We start from the raw sequence: 17,823 nt of genomic DNA on the forward strand, positions 1-17,823 counted from the left end.
CGATTATATTCCAGCACGTGCTTGTCCATTCCCAACGATCTACTCAAAGAAAATAAAAAGCCACGCTACGCTGGTAAAAAGCATGTCGTACTGTACTTCTTTTTGGTTAATATAATTCGTGTTTACATTAAATAAATAAAAAATCATCAGCCACTGTAGTATAGTGGTAAAGTCACTGGTTGATGATACCAATGATCTGAGTTCGAAACTCGCCAGCATCAAATTCTTTACTTATCGAAAAAAAATAAAAAAATCATCAGCCGGTAGAACCTCCCTGATAGCTTTCGCCCGTAGAACTTCGCAGCAGCTCTCACAACTCAAAGCTATGTCCGTCCAGTTGCTAGGGCTTTGTGGCGCCCACATTATATCTCGTCACCTATTTATCATTTTACCCACCGTCATGCAATGGCAGCTCCGTAATATAACACTTTAACCAAGTCCTCTTACATTGCCAAACAGAAAATATCTAGCTAGAAATTTCTCGAACATCCCATTTGGTAATTCCAGTAGTTTACTAAATCAAGTAACAAAAAAAAGTCTATAGATATTGTTGCTCACAACCACCTTTATATATGTAGCCCCATTATCGCAAAAATCTTGAGTTTTTTCCCGTGAAGAAGATTCTCTAATGGAGCAAGTGAGAGGAAGATATTGTTACTATGCGATCCTTGGAATTTCTAAACACGCATCACAATCTGAAATCCGCAAGGCTTACAGAAAACTAGCTCTGCTAAGTTTTTTCCTTTTTCTCTTAAGCTACAGAAGTGATGCGATGAGTCTTCTTTTGGGTGTTAAAAATTTTGTTGTGTTCTGTGTAGAAATGGCATCCGGATAGATGGAACTTAAGGAATTTGACTATGGGTAATGAAGCTAAGCAAAGGTTTCAACAAATTCAAGAAGCTTATGCAGTTTTGTCAGATGAAAGGAATTTGACTATGTTGGATTATATGATCCATTACAAGAAGAGGACGAGGTTAGTGTTTATTCATCGACTCTTCCATGCTAATCGAACTCTAAACATTTAGTATTACCATTAACCATGACAGCCAAATGTCAGGGATTCTAAACAAATTTCATAGATAAGGTAGACTGAGATTTCGTGCGCTACTCAAAATTCTTCTTTAGCACATCTAAGTTTCCAAGAGTAACATCTATGAGTTTCAAGTGTCTTGACTGTTGTGCTATTTGTTCCTAATGTGTTCTTCTGGTTTGTATGGGAAAACAGGGCCTCTCTGATTTTATGCAGGAGATGTTGTCGATGATGGCAAATGCACGGAATCAGGTACGATGAGTCTAACAATATCACATGGCTCAATGATATGCTACTTTTCTTAAGCAAGAACTAGAATGTACAAGAGGCAAGAGCAAATGGGTCATTAGGATGCCAGAAATTCATAACCTAATGAGGTTTGTCATTGTTGCAGCAGAATAGTTTTGAAGATCTTCAAAAGATGTTTCATGAGATAACAAGGGGCGACAGCATGCAATTTCACAATGAGGATGATGACAAAGATACTGATCAAACAGCTAGCAAGAGAGATCGTAGAACTGGTTCACCATCTCAGTTCAGCAGCATGCCTGCCCCTGTATATTCATAACATTATTATTTGGGGGAAGATCGGTATTCACTTCAATTTGTAGTTTATTTTGTTACTATAGAATTGAATGGAACTCTCTCTTTGTCCTAAAATAATAATAATTATGCAATGTGACCCTAGAAACTACTGTGGTTGGATTAGTTTTTGGAGTTTAAGATTGCATTATGGATGTTTCCAAAGTTATCTAGACCCCATACTTTAACTCGGTCAAGCATGCCATTCTACATGCAATATGGATGTCACACTCCATATTTCACAGTTGAGCTGCTCATAGATGAAAATTTATACAGTTGAACAGCTCAAAAGGAAAGTTACCTCATATAATTTCTGACATGGAGCTTTAACCAGATTACTGTAGAGATCCAGTTGCTAGTCCAGCTCCTTCTCCATGATTCCGTGCGTGCTGCACTACAAACCACCTTCTGAAGCAACATAGCAAACCAGATTCTGGAAAAACGCTCACAAAGTAGCAAACCAGATTCTGGAAAAACGCTCACAAAGTAGTGATAAAACATCGATATTAACTTTGGAGCTTCAAAGTTTAAACTAAATGCCACTACAACAGAACAGAGCAAACCAGTCAGACAGTAGCTCTGACTGAATCATAACGTAGACGAGACAGATTTCTTTTACAGAAAGCTGTGTAGCAGAATGCAAATTAATTTCTACTTTCCTAGTTAAGTAAATTTATTACAATTACAAACTGTCATCCTGTTGTATAGTCATAATGTCAGAGTAAATAGCCATCAAAATTTTCAGTTTCGTCCATTAAGATGGGAAATAACAGTTTTATATTTCCAACAGGAGAGTTGCATCTTAATACTGCAAAAAAGCAAATGAAGATATACCCCAGAATTGCCGAATCGGTACTTGCACGGACTTTCTGTGCTTGTGAAGAGTGTCTTCCTCTACAAGAACCCAAGCTCGTCCCCATTTAAGCCATCACCTTCCACCATTGGGCAATCGACTGCGTCATGCCCAAATTGCCCGCACCAAGGCAAGGTGCATCGCCTCCGTTTCTTAGGGAATTCAAACCCATCTTTCATTCTTTCATCGTTTGCCTTTCCAAAATTTTCATTTGCACTTACACTAGTGAATCCCTGAATTATACCATCATCGTCATCTTCCACTTCAGGTAAAATCAGTGGGTCAGAAGGGCCATCGTAAGTGACATCAGTCTCATGATGAGAAAGATTTGGAATTCCTTTAATACGATATAACACCATGGAGATTTGGTCACAAGCAAACTCAAGACAGTCTTCAGTTTCAACTGCTTCTGCCATCAACGATGAAACCATGGATTGCAATTCCTGAAATCTTTCACCGTTTTCCACAGTAGTAGCAGTAGTGCACGGGGATTTCCTACAAATTGAGTTAGTATGACGCCAGCGGTTGGGTAGATATTGGTCTGGGATGTGGAAACAGTTATTTGTTGACAGGATTCGAAGAATGTGCCTACAAAGGATACCGGAGAACTCAAATTGATGACAGCTACAGCTAATCAGTTCTTCTGAAGGAACCCAAATAACTTTCTGCCCTCCATCTGCTTGAGTATGGTGTCTCACATGGAAACAATCCTGTTCCATTTGAAATGATGCATATTGTGGTGCTGACACAAGCTCTTCTTGGAGCTTACAGAAGGCATAAGGTGTAAAAACTGTAGCAGCATGTGATTCAATAGGTGATCCCGTTTTAAGAGACACTTTGTTGAGTTTCCCTTGCATCTTTATTTTAGCTCCCACTTGGTCTCGGAAATCAGCAATAACAGATACCTAAGGTTGAAAAAAATTAGATCATAGTATCCTGCAAAAAAAAAAAAAGAATGGAAAGAAAGGAAAAGCAATAATGCATAGACATACTTGCTCCACAAAATGGTCAAGTTCAGACTGTGCACCCAAGAGTCGTTGGATAAAAGTATTTATTTTCTCGGGTTGAAATGTACTTGTCATTCCTGCAAAGAAATATGATCTCAAGAAGGGCAAGGCCCAGTACATCCGTAATGCATGTAAACTTGCAATGTGCTTGTTTCCGTGGAGTCCATATGTATTAGTCATCTCTGTCCATCCTACTTCAAAGTCATCCACCGTGTCCGATTTATATAGCTGATGGAACTCTGCTCTCCAAGCATCATAAGCTGACCCGAGCAATGGTGAAAACCAATCTGAGAACTTCACGATTATGTGCCAAATGCAAAAGGCATGTTTGGTGCTAGGCATTTCTATAGAAATTGCATCTTTCAGCCAAATGTTCTGATCAGTCAATATTGCTTGTGGAGCCACTCCCTTAACGAAGCCCAAGAAGGTCTGACATGGTCACATAAAATAAAATAAAAACTATAAAGAGTATGACGAAAGTTTGGACAAGAACTTAGAACTAATGCTTCCAGGCATCCTGGAGTAGTTTACATAGATCAGAAACTTATGAAGTCTAATTAATAGATTAGATATTTACTATCACTGGCACAGATTATTACCTTTAGTGCCCAGGAAAAAGATTGCATATTTTCGTCCCTCAGGAGAGCACACCCGAAAAAGCAATTCATGCCATGATTGTCCACCCCAATCCAGATCCCTATAAGCATATCATAGGCCTCCAAGCGATGAGTTGTGTCAAAAATCAGTACATCCCCTAAAATCTTCATATTGTCTAAGTGATGAGGAGTAAGACCAAGCAATACACTCCAACCTGTTATTCGTGCCTATCTTGAAATCATATTTGAAGTCAGGATCATCGTCCTTGATGTTTTTGCACATTGAAAGAAGATCAATAGCATCATTATCACGATCAACATTTCTGAACGATTGCAAGAGGTTTCTCACATCTATCTCAGTAAACGGTAAATTCCCAAGCTTCACACCTTTTTCCAACTCCATTAGTCTTAGCATTTGGCGAACAGACATCCCTGCTTTTGCAAACATGCAGATGCGACTTTTGTCATCTGCAGATAACGTACAATAAGCAGGCAGAAGACGAACTTCATTCGATTTTAAAAGCTCGTGGTTATGTGTATTGGTAAACCCAGTAATACGCCATTCAGGTACATCAAAATCCGCCCTTCTAACAATTCTCAAATGCGCTGGACAATAAGCAGGCAGAAGACGACCTCCTATTCCTTTGTAACTTCCCATCTTCTGATGGTTTTAACTGCGGATACCCACCACGATGACAAGTGAAATCCCTTCTCGTTATACCCCTTCCGACACCATCTTTCCCTCGTGTACGATGCCTTCTAATCGAAAACCCACATTGTTTTGCGAAACTACAGTAGAACTCATACGCAGCATCTTGAGACATAAATCTTTGTCCAATTGCTGGAACAAGATTCACAGGTGTTTGGTGCAATAAAACAGCATTCTCTGCCTCACGTATCTCTTCTATTGTCCCAGTATCCTCCGGAGACAAGTCTGTCTCATTTCCAGAAGTTTCTAACACTAGATTTGTTCCTCCTTCAGACATTCGTAACTTCTAACAAAATCCCCTACCTAGATTCCCAAATAACGAACAAACACATTATCATGCATGTGTTTCAACAATAACAAAATTGTGTCTCACGGGGTAATCCCAGAGACAATATACTGGGTACCAATACGCCGGGGCAAACCTGATAAAAATAACAATATACTTAAACATCCAAACAAAATCAGGATACCAGATTTACAAATTTATCCAAAGAATCTGAAATGTTATGATCTGAATCAAAATGAAACTAGTAATGAGAGGTATTTTATTACTTACTAAAGAGCTGAATTTCTAAATGCAACCTGAATCTCCATCATCATCTAAATAGATCTCGAAAGCCCTAAAAATCGATAATGGAATAGATCGACTAATAAAGCTGAAATTAAGTGGGTCTGAAATTTAAAATAAATTTGGAGGAAGAATATAAGAGAGAGGAAAAACAGGCGGGGAGAATTTGGAAATGAGAGGAGTAATGCGCATCAATGGAGAATTATAAGGATTGATATGAATGTTAACTATCTTACGCCATGAATTTGCGTCAGTTTTTAACCGTTGGATATTTTACCATCTCCCTTTCGGATTCTGTTTCGGGCCTCTGAAAAATGGATTATTTGAAGGGAAAATTGGGCTAAGGCTGAACCCATGGATAACCCATAATATGAGGCACTTAATTTATTTATTTTTTTAAATTGAAGGTTATATTAAAGTTTAAACATCAAAGAGGTCTACTACCTATAAGTCTGGGTAGCTAGGAAAAGAAAGAGAAAAATTCCCTCACCCAGATGCTGACGAGTTTCGAACTTAGGTCGTTGGTATTTTCTAGGACCTGAATTATTAAAAGAAATTCATACCTTACATATATTATCAAGCCCGTAATTAAATAAAATTTAAAACTAAACCCCTAATTAAATAAAATTTCAAACTAAGCCCAGAATTATTAAAAATACATGTATTACTTTAATATTCATTTACAATAATTTCTTAGCATGCGTAACTTCTAGTTACATACGCATTTGTATAGTGTAATTGAGAGTTACATATGCATCTATCTAGTGTAATTGAGAGTTACTCATGCATCTGATTTGTGTATTAAGCGTCAACTCCAATTCTAGCGAGACCATTACCACATTTAAGCAATTAGCTTTTATGAAGTTTAAATCTTTGCCTTTCCTTCTTATCTTCTTCACTCCAAAATGCTTGCGTATCTGTAACGAAATAAACATCCATGGATTAGGTTGGATGAACAAAAACCAAAAATAAATAAATATTATAGAACAATTGTAAGGCAAAATTATAAAACAAAGATCACATAAAATATACATGATAACCTATCGTAGCATGTATAACTGGGAGTTAGATATGCACCCGTCATGCGTAATTGACAGTTACACATGCATATGACTTGGTGATCGTATTTTTATATAGTGGTAAATAGAGTTTTCGTTCACTCGGACTTTGTTGAGATTGATTCTAGGCTTAAATACTAAAAATAAGAAAATATATACAAAATATGTCACAGGATGAAGAATTTACTAGGACTCAGGATTTCACTGTTATTCATATTCAAGTGGTTCAGAAATTAATCCTAGGCAATTATAGCTCAAAATAAAAGAAATATTAACTCTTCTTTGCCAAAGTAGATTTCATAAAACATTAGTTGTAAGTTGTGAGCATGACGCATCAAAAGTACTCAAAACTAAGCATGCGACATCACACAAAATAACAAATAATTAATTGAAATCATAAACAATTAAATTATATGCATATAGTTATAAAAGAATTAATTTAATTACCAGATGGGTGAAAAACAGCTTCCTCCATCGTCCTAGTGATGGGTTTAGCTTCTCATGATGCAAACATACTCAAAAAGATAATTCATTGCTCAAAAGGTGCTTACAAGGATGATAATATGAGAGAAAATAATTAAAAACGGGTTTGTAACACTTATTTCTGTTACAAACCAGCTGTTACAAAGAACGATAAATGAGTAATGTCGTTGACACTGTAGCAACAACGATTGTTCTATGTGCGTCTTATGTTCTTCACAGCAACAGAAAATGGCTATTCTCTGCAACTCGAAATTCCTAGCTCTGTAATGTGCTCAATGTCTCCCTAACTCTCCATCCTCTCCTACAACTCCAAAGCACCCTATATATACTCGACAGGGCCTCAAAGTCACAGTAATAACTACGAAATAATCCCCCATTACTCTGTGATGGATTTTCAAATGATGTTGTAGTTGTGGTAAAAACTGGGTTCTTTTCAGACTTGTGAAGGAAATAATTTTTAGACTTAATAAAAATAAAGATAAAACAAATTAAATTCAAATGTGAAGTAAATATTATGGAAAGACCAGGGTTCAGGATTTCACCATACACCAAAATTCATGTGATTCAATGATAATTCTTATCATGCAATTCTAGACATTATAATTCCAATCAAAAGTAATTGTGACTCTAATCATTGCCTAAATCAGATTTTCAAAACATCCATTGTTAATCGCAAGCATGAAATATCAAAAGCAATAAACCAAGCATATTTCATCAAGAGAAAACACAATTAATTAATAAAAATCATTTATTCAATTTTCATTCGGTGCAATTAATCATAAAAGGATTGCATAAATAAATTTAAATGAATTTTACCACATAACTTTTGGAAGAATGGCTTCCTCCATCACCCCTGGGATTGGGTTTAGCTCCTCATCCCAAAAACACACTCACAAGATAAATTCATGGCTAAAATAGGTGTTTTTATTGATGAATATATGATGAAACAGGAATTTGCAACGCTGTAATGGTGTTACAGCGCCACTGTTACAAAAGGGAAAGAGCTGAAAATTAGACGATACTTTTCTGTTGCTGTAAAACAACGACACTCGTTTATGGTTTTAAGACTGTTGAAGAACGACTGCCTTAGCAGGTCTGTTCTTCCTCTTCTTCTTCCTCCTCGAACAGCAGCAGCAGCAGCACTGTAACTCTCTGTAATCGCTTCTCCTCGACTCTCCTGGACTCTAATCTCTCTCCTAAGGTTTTCTAAAACTTTCTGACTCTCTTTATGACTTGAACCAACTCTTATATATCCCACATACCCCAAATATCTCGTATAAATTCAAGATTTCTTCTCCGTGCAGTTAAGAGAATATCTCTCTTCAATCCTCCCTGTACGCGTTTTCTGACCTCTTCTGAGTTATCTAAACTCTCCAAACTCCAACTAAGACTTGAACAGGACCAGGTACATCCATATCCTGGCGTAAAACTATCACAAAATCTTTGAAAATAATCAGAAAAATACGTATCCCTGTTGAACTCTGTTTTACTTCTCCCGGGCAATTCAGCCCAATTGGTTGGGTCCAATCAATCTCAACGAACCTTATATGCTATAACAGGCCCAGAACAATCGATTCCAGTAATTTAATCTCTTAAAATCACGAACTACAATTCAAACCAAAATCTGGTTTGCTGTAACATGCATTCCCGCCATTTTCTATTTCAAATTATAAAGATGACCTCCCCCTTATCCAGTTCCGGTGTCCCTTTAGTACATGCCCTGAAATGGGGTGCCCCTTATCCAAATTAGGGGTCCCTTTAGCAATTCTTCTGGGATGTTCCGCACTTTTTCAGGGTTCCTCCGGGGTATTTCCGGTACACTTCTGGGGCATTTCCGGTACACTATCAACGACAATCCCAGGGCCACATTTTTAGCCAATTTTGCCGCAAAGCCTTATTTATCCAAAAACACCTACAAAAGCATAAAAGACCATAATAAGTACAAAATCTAGCACTAATAATATATACAAATGAGATATATTAGACACATAAATGTGTCTATCACTCTGCCAGACACGGAAGATATTCTTTCCTTTTTATTCTCCTTCACGCGTCTGCCAACTGCAAAACTCTCCTTGTTTATCTCTGCCACGATCCAAACTGATGCTCGAGTCAACCAACATGCGTAGAAATCGTTTAAACTCTCCAAAACCCAAGCAGTCTCGTGAAATACGTCTTGCCTGAATGTGTTACCCTGTTTTCTTCGATCCGATGATGTAGCCCAAGTTAGTTAATTTTTGGCTCATTAACGACCATGTTTAGGTGTAACAGGCCCATCCCAATCCATTTGGGTGATTGAATCACTCCATGAGTCTCCAAGATCAAAAACAACAACTCTCGGGTTTCTCAAGCAAAACCCATAAGTCCCTGTTTCAATCAATCTTGATGATTCATCCACTTCTGATCAACACCAATAACCATAACACGCCTGTTAATCATTAAGAAGTCTTTCCAAATACTTTTAGCCATTGAGTCTGCTTAAAACCCATTCAAAACACGAACTCTAAATCTGCCTGAGTCTACACAAGTTTTCCCGCCAAATTTGAAATTCAAAATGTTGAGGATGAAGTGCCCTGATCCAAAACATGGGCGCCTTTAACAGCTGGGGTGCCCTGGGGTGGCCCTTATCCAAAATGAGGGTGTCTTTAGTACTTTTCCGGGGGTGCCCCAAGTAACTTTTCGAGCCGAATTTTCCAAAAATGTTTATTTCCCAAAAATAGCTACAAACACATAAAATACCATAATAAGTACGAAATCGAGTACCAACAATACAGAACATTGAGGACAAATTAGACATAAAAATGTGTCTATCAAATACCCCCAAACTTATTATTTGCTAGTCCTCGAGCAAAACTAATCTAGAAAAATAAAATCCTAACTCGCTAGGTGGCCCTAGCGACCGAGTTAATCTCGGGAGGGTTTACCAGAGGTGTACCCACAAAAACTTTACTCCACACCCTAGATATCTACGCAAAACCTTGGAAGACACTAAAGAATCTCCTTGGTTGGCATACTCTCATTGACTATAGGAGGAAGTACCCTGATGCGAAATTCCAATTGTTGTACACGAGTTTGCACTCAGCATACTAAAATTCATATATAAGTGACAGAGCTCTACTCAGATAGTTTCTGGACATCATAACCGGAGTCAACCAATCACATGGAAAGATTAAGAAGATGGATAAAGAGAAAAGTAGATGGTTTAAAGTGAATGGTGTTTCCCATATCTGTCTGAAGTCCTCTGCCAAGATGAACCTATCCTAATGGACTGAGATACCGATCTAACTAATATCAACACAAATGGCATATACAAAGGGACCATTGGTCGATAAACCTAACTCTAGGTCAACACAACTGGCATATACAAGGGCACCAGTGGTCGATTTTATTGAATTTATTCCGGTTGGTCTGATGGTCTAGTCTCAAATTTTTTTTTTTTGTGGTATCTCAATCACTCTATTTCACCCTAGCAATGGTAACAACTTGAGTCGTGTGCGCCACCAAATCACTTAAAAAATAAAAACAAAAGGAACTACCATGTTTTTTTTTTTAATTCTAACACCTGAGCTCTGTGCTTTTATGAATAGACTCTTTAGATGTTTCCATCTAATCAGATTGGTTCCTCAACTCCTATAACCAAGATGTTCCCATCCACTTAGATTGGTTAGTGCCAACCTTAATAAACATAAATTTCTGGGGTTTGGAGTTTATTTATTGCAACTAAAAATTTTCTCCCATACCCCCAAACTTAAATCTAACATTGTCCTCAATGTTCTAAAGATAAAATGAAAAGCATGAACAAGGAGAAATTGTTACCACTCGAAGAAAAAGAGTTAAGGAAAGATATTATCGTGTTGCATGAGATTGGGTTACCTCCCAAGAAGTGATAAGTTTAAAATCCTCAGCCAGACATCGAAAGGAATTAATCACCTCATAGAATCATAAAGAAGTAGCCGAAATAACTATGGGTCATCTGGATCAAAAAGTGCTAACCACAAGAAGAGGAAACTATAACAATCCAAGAAGACATCGAACATACCCTTGTTTAAGACAACTACATCTAGTTGTGGTTCAGGTTCAAGCTCTATAAAAGGGTATAAATAAAAAGATTTCATCGGTTGGATTTCCTCAAAGGCATTCTGAAGATCAGGCTGAAGAGTCTGGAAATACTCAACTAAGAACTTAGAAGCGCATAACAAAAGCCTGAATAATTGGGGATCCTCTAAGTCAATCAGATTTGACTCACACAGCTGACCACAATGAAAGAGGTGGTTTTCCTTAAGAAAATGTGTCGACCCTATTTCCTAAAGTAATTAGGTTTAGTCTCAAAACTTAATAACCGACACATATGAAAATCATATGTTCCCACAATTGGAAGAAAAGTTTTTGGTGGGAAAACAAAGTCAATCTTGGTATCATATCCTGGGTTAACCACATCAACCAGAGGATGGGTTTCTAACAACTGAGCTCTCTTATGGACACAACTAGGTTCAGGAAAAAGTGTATGAAGATAATCTTGTAAGATGGTTGAGGCACAAATGTCAAGTCCTACACGAGGGAACTTTCTAAGAGTTAAAGGTAAGGCACCAGGAAAGTGATAATCACCCTCAAACTTAGAGTTTTCAGTGTCTCTAGGTAGACTAGTACCAACAATACAGAACATTGAGGACAAATTAGACACAAAAATGTATCTATCACTTGGATACCTAGCATGTGGAATTTTTTGGTTGCAAGTTTGTTCATTTTAGCATGTGTAACTAGGAGTTACACATGCATCTGTCTAGTGTAAAAAGGAGTTACACATGCATATATCATGTGTAACTAGGAGTTACACCTACGTATGACTAGTGTACTCATCTTACCGACTTTACGTGAAGACCAGAGAATTTTTTCTCCCAACGGGTCGGGTTTCGACTCGCTTGCAAGCTTCGACTCTCTGATACGCCACTCAAGTAAAAATTGTGTTCACTCATAATCCTGCACGCGGTAGAAATCTCATTAGTCTCAAGGTTAGAATTTTATGAGCATATGTCCCAAACCATAGTACTCATAAAATTCCAAAAAGGTTTCAACTTTCAAAAAAATGAATATCGGCCAGTTTCCAAGAATCAGAGTCGGCCAGTTGCAAAAATAAGACGGCCAATTGCCAATGATAACAGAGGGCCAATTGCCCAAAATAAACAGCAGGCCAATTTTTTAGTCTAAACAGAGGGCCAATTGCCCACATCAACAGATGACCAATTGCCGGAACAAGAAATGGCCAATTTCCAAAATATAACAGACGGCCAATTGCTGAAAACAAGAGATGGACAATTGCCAAAAATGGTAGATGGCTAGTTGCCAACTCCAGTATAGAATTTGATTTCTAACCCTATTGGGTTCAGTTAAACCCGAGAAAAGGTTTGTACTGTCACACCATTAACTCCTTAAAAAGAACTTTGTCCCCAAAGTTCAAAATAAAGCTTAGAGGTAAGTAGATTACATGTAGTCGCATTACAACAAAAACGATGACGAGTCCAAAACTCACAGTCCCGAATGAACCGGAACTGCTCTGATACCAACTGTGATAGAGCAGAGAATTTTTTCTCCCAACAGGTCGGGTTTCGACTCGCTTGCAAGCTTCGACTCTCTGATACGCCACTCAAGTAAAAATTGTGTTCACTCACAATCCTGCACGCGGTAGAAATCTCATTAGTCATAAAATTCCGAAAGGGTTTCAACTTTCAAAAAAATGAATATCGGCCAGTTGCCAAAAAGAGACGGCCAATTGCCAAGAATCAGAGTCGGCCAGTTGCCAAAATAAGACGTCCAATTTCCAATGATAACAGAGGGCCAATTGCCCAGACTAAACAGAGGGCCAATTGCCCACATCAACAGACGGCCAATTGCCGGGACAAAAAATGGCCAATTGCCAAAATATAACAGACGACCAATTGCCGAAAACAAGAGATGGCCAATTGCCAAAAATGGTGGATGGCCAGTTCCCAACTCCAGTATAGAATTTGATTTCTAACCCTAATGGGTTCAATTAAACCCAAGAAAAGGTTTGTACTGTCACACTTTACTTGTGATATTCACAATTGTAACGCATATGTTACAACTAAGAACCAATTAGTTCTTTTGCTAATCCCGATTTATTGGATGACAAGGTTTCAAACATGAAATAAATTCGCAGAACACACATTCAATGCCTGGAGGCCAACTACATAAAACTAAAGTACATCATAAAATAAACAGATTTCAAGATGATGATTCCTTAATAGGAATGTTCAGGCAAGTGTTGGACTTAAAGAATTTAAATAGTATGTAGCATTTGTGGGTAAGAAGTACCTGCAATTGCTTTTGTTTGTTCAGCCACAACAGTCAAATTGTGCCCCTCCTCTCGTTATTCAAGAGTCTCACCGACACCGGAAATCACCTTAAATCCATGAGAAAGTGCATATGCAACTTTCTTTCCAAAGAACTACATACCATATTTCAAAAGCATCCAATCAATGTTACGGAACTATATAAAAATTAAAAAAAATAAAGCAAAAGATGTTGTGCCACAAGAGTTGTACATAACAATAGCAATTAAGCTTCTGTAAAAAAAAAAGAAAAAAAGAAAAAAAAAACTAATTACCTCATTTGATTCATTTAGCAAAGCCCTTCTTTCAGAGAGGTTGAGAATAACCCAGGGGATGTTCAAACTGAAAGCATCTCAGTACTGCACAAGGGACGCGAGTTTTATTTATTCATACATGCCTGAGTAGTATTACAATATCATACCAGAACATAGAAAACATGAATACATGATGTGAGAAGATTAACTACTGTAAATAGGAGTTACACATGCATATTTGAATAGTGTTACTAGGAGTTACAGATGCATTTGAATAGTGTAACTGAGAGTTACATATGCACCTGACGTGTGTAACTGAGAGTTACACATCCATATAATGCAAAGAAATGTCTAATGTCTTACACCTTGAAAAAGCGGGGGTCTAATAACACCACCCAATATTTCGCTTAGCAATCTGTATGGACAAACTCGAATATACATTTAAGAGAATCAACAAGACTCAATCAATTAAAAGTACATCAACGAGTTTATATATCTATCGCTCTCTTGATTTGATTTCCTCAAACAGAAACTGCGAGTACTAATCAAATACAAGGAATAACTTGGATGGTACCAAAGACCAATATCCAAGGATCAATCAATGACAATCAACAACCAAAGGTTGAATTACTCTAATTGATGATCTAATGCACAACCTGTATTATTTCAATTACAAAGATAAAACAATACAATGCGAAAACTGAAATAACACAGACACCAGAAATTTTGTTAACGAGGAAACCGCAAATGCAGAAAACCCCCGGGACCTAGTCCATATTGAACACACACTGTATTAAGCCTCTACAGACACTAGCCTACTCCCAGCTAACTTCGACTGGACTGTAGTTGAACCCCAATAATTCTCCCACCGATCCAAGGTACAACTGTACTCCCTACGCCTCTGATCCCAGCAGGATACTGCACACTTGATTCCCTTAGCTGATCTCACCCACAACTAAGAGTTGCTACGACCCAAAATCGCAGGCTTTGCAATAAACAAATCTGTCTCACACAGACAAGTCTATCAAAGGATCAATCTGTCTCCCACAGAAAAATCCTAAAGTTTTTGTTCCGTATTTTGATAATAATCAAGGTGAACAGGAACCAATTGATAATTCGATCTTATATTCCCGAAGAACAACCTAGATAAATCAATCACTTCACAACAATCTTAATCGTATGGTAGCGAAACAAGATGTTTCGGAATCACAAACAATGAGACGAAGATGTTTGTGACTACTTTTTATATCTTGCCTATAGGAGATATTAATCTCAATCCAATAAATCTGATTGTATTTGTACGATAGAAGATGCAAGATCAGATCACACAACTACAATAAAAGTAGTATCGGTCTGGCTTCACAATCCCAATGAAGTCTTTAAGTCGTTAACCTGGTTTTAGAAGAAGAAAACCAAAGGTTAAAGGAGAAACGACTCTAGCACGCAAACTAGTATCACACGTGAAGTGTGGGGATTAGGTTTGCACAATACTAGATGTCTCCTTTATATAGTCTTTCAAATCAGGGTTTCGCCTTGGTCACAAAGCAAACAATATCCACTGTTATATGAAAACATGATTTAGATTCAAGCTAATATTTCTCAACCGTTAGATCGAAAACTTAGCTTGTTATACACAAATGAACTGCACGCTTCTAGGTTTGTTAACCGTACCCAAACGTGTACATTGTTGGTTCAACAATAGTTAACCAAAAGGTTAGCCATATGATCATTTCATACCAACCATATCCTTCTTCACCATAACTAGTTCAAATGACTTCAAATAAACTAGTTAGAGAGTTGTTCATTTACAAGGAAATCTTATGTACTACACAAGACACAATTGAAGCAAAGATGATTTGATTCACTCGAATCGGTTCATGAACTTTATAGCCACGGTTTGCAAATTGCATTCCTTAGTCTTTATAAGTTTAAGTTCAGAAATCATCTTCAGATATATAACCTTCTTAAGTTCGCACACTAGGTTCGCGGACTTAAGCAATCGGGCAGAGTTTACAAACTCCAGCACAAAATCTCGGCAAAGACTTTCCGCCGGTTCGCGGACTGGTACTCACGCAACAAGTTTGTCAACTCCAGCAGAATTTCTCGGATGAGAAGTTCGGCAGTTCGCGGACTGAGTTCGCGGACTTGGCAACAAGTCATTCTTCCGGTTTCTCTTGATCAACAAAGTTCGCAAACTTTGGTTCAAGGGATATGACCTATGCACATATGTGTTTCCACAACAATACTTATGTCCATCATTGGTTATGTAATTTAAACTCTAATTCCAACCATTGAAACATTCTTAGAGGACATTATATAGTTGTTACACCATTTCTCGTCAAAGCAATTTTCAAAGTGATTGAAACATATCATGACTTTCGTCACTAGGTAAAGATAAAAATGGTCGAAGTGAAACGCTTACCAACACATATTTCGAGATATAGATACGCGAGGTATACTCGGCTCGAAATACCAAATGTGTATAATCTAAGTCTATATATAGCATACTACTTTTTGTCTTAAGAAGTAGGAGATAAAGTAGATAGACTTTTGAGTGACAGATAATTTCAAGTCTTCACATACCTTTTTGTCGAGAAGTTCCACCGGTTCCTTGAGTAGTTCTTCTTCTTGTATGATGAATCGCAATAAAGTCCTTGAGCTCAACTAAACTTTCTATCCTAGTCCGAGACTTAGCTATAGTAGACTAGAAATCAAGACTTATAGTATTGATCACTAACATTGACAAACATGCTTGAGATAGCAATGCATGCGAGTTCGACCGAGAAATGCTCTAACAATCTCCCCCTTTGTCAATTTTAGTGACAAAACTATCAATATATATGGAATACAAAAAAGATAAAGAAACTTTAGTAGATCCTATTCCACGTGTCTAATCTTCAACATTCCTCAAAATCTTCGTCACTTCCAAGTACTCCAATGATCCCAAAGGTTGTAATTTTAGCATCACCGTTGTTGAAGATCCGTAGCTATAACAATGAGAAAGCATCAGTCTCGATCATTGTTATACAATGTCATGCTACTATTACACATTATCAAAGTACAATTTATCACAACTTCAACAATATTACTATGGTGATATGTATCACTCCCCCTTAGTCAATACTCCATCTCACATGGAAACCACTCCCCCTTACACAATGATCCGAAAACCATATGTATTTGTGGTGTGAACTACATATTAAGTCTCCCCATTTTTGTCAATAAAATAGGCAAAGGTACAAGAACAGGATCATAGTGAAATTTCCGTAAGAGACATTTCATGACTAAAAGAAAATACATACCATCTAATTTAGATGCAGTCATATAGACAAAGCTAATAGCATTCATCAAGGAGTTTAAAGATACAAGATAACCCCTTTAAAATTCCACAGCCGCACACCCTTCAAGATATGACCATTAAGCACAAGTTCAAAAGAACTCTCCTCCATTAGATGTCATTCCCAAGGGAACAACAAGAGCAACCTTAATTTCAAAAGAAAAGAAGGATTTTGATTGGACACCAAAAACCATGAGATTGATTTTCTATATTCAAAAACTCAATCAAATTAATCACAAGTAAACCCATGACTAATTTAATCGGAATAAGCAATCAAATTAAACACAAAAGTTATCAACTTAATTGATTATGCTCGACATAAGAGAACTTACGGAGCATACAACTAACATAACCATTAGAAAATGAATAGGATAGTCGTTCATATACTCAACATAAGAGGAATCTTACGGAGTATGAAAATACTCAACTAGATTAATTACAAGAGAACCCATAATTAATCTAATTCGAATACACAACCAAACTAATTACAGAAGTAGTCAATTTAATTGTCATTTGTTTTGCTCGACATAAAAAGACTTATGGAGCAATAACTAAATAACCAAAAAAGATGATTAATTTAGTTCAAGAATGCTTAACATAGAGTACCTTGCGGAACAACCAACAAAGCTAATCAAAAAATTAATCAACTTGGTTGTATCGTGCTCAACATAAGACATTTTACGGAGCCTCACAATATTACATAAAATATGGATCAGTGAAGATCAATACTGTAGAATACACAAGGATTCATTCTATCTTCCATCACTATTTGCATAACGATATTTAATATACATAATCCTTGAACACAAAATATTTTAACCTATCTTCCATCAAAGAATTGACAATATAGGCTTAACTTTTGTATATGTCAAAATTCTATTCATCCTTAAATCAATACATGAATACCGATCATGAACGACTTTACTTTTGACAAAATATGGGACAACATAGTTCACGTACGTAAACACCAATATCCCATAACAAATTGCAATATAACAA

At 37.1% G+C, this 17,823-nt stretch overlaps 1 long non-coding RNA gene and 1 pseudogene across 1 annotated transcript; one reads left to right on the top strand and one right to left on the bottom strand.

Moving 5' to 3' along the window:
* Positions 1-579: 579 nt before the first annotated feature.
* On the top strand, positions 580-1,609 carry LOC113334503. The gene is made up of 3 exons (XR_003352851.1): positions 580-973; positions 1,226-1,282; positions 1,425-1,609. It is a non-coding gene; the product is annotated as an uncharacterized LOC113334503 (long non-coding RNA).
* Positions 1,610-2,312: 703 nt separating this feature from the next.
* LOC113335009 lies at positions 2,313-5,413 on the bottom strand (annotated as a pseudogene).
* Positions 5,414-17,823: the final 12,410 nt, after the last annotated feature.

Source organism: Papaver somniferum, unplaced genomic scaffold, assembly GCF_003573695.1.
Source record: "Papaver somniferum cultivar HN1 unplaced genomic scaffold, ASM357369v1 unplaced-scaffold_137, whole genome shotgun sequence".
In the NCBI taxonomy this organism is placed as follows: domain Eukaryota; kingdom Viridiplantae; phylum Streptophyta; class Magnoliopsida; order Ranunculales; family Papaveraceae; genus Papaver; species Papaver somniferum.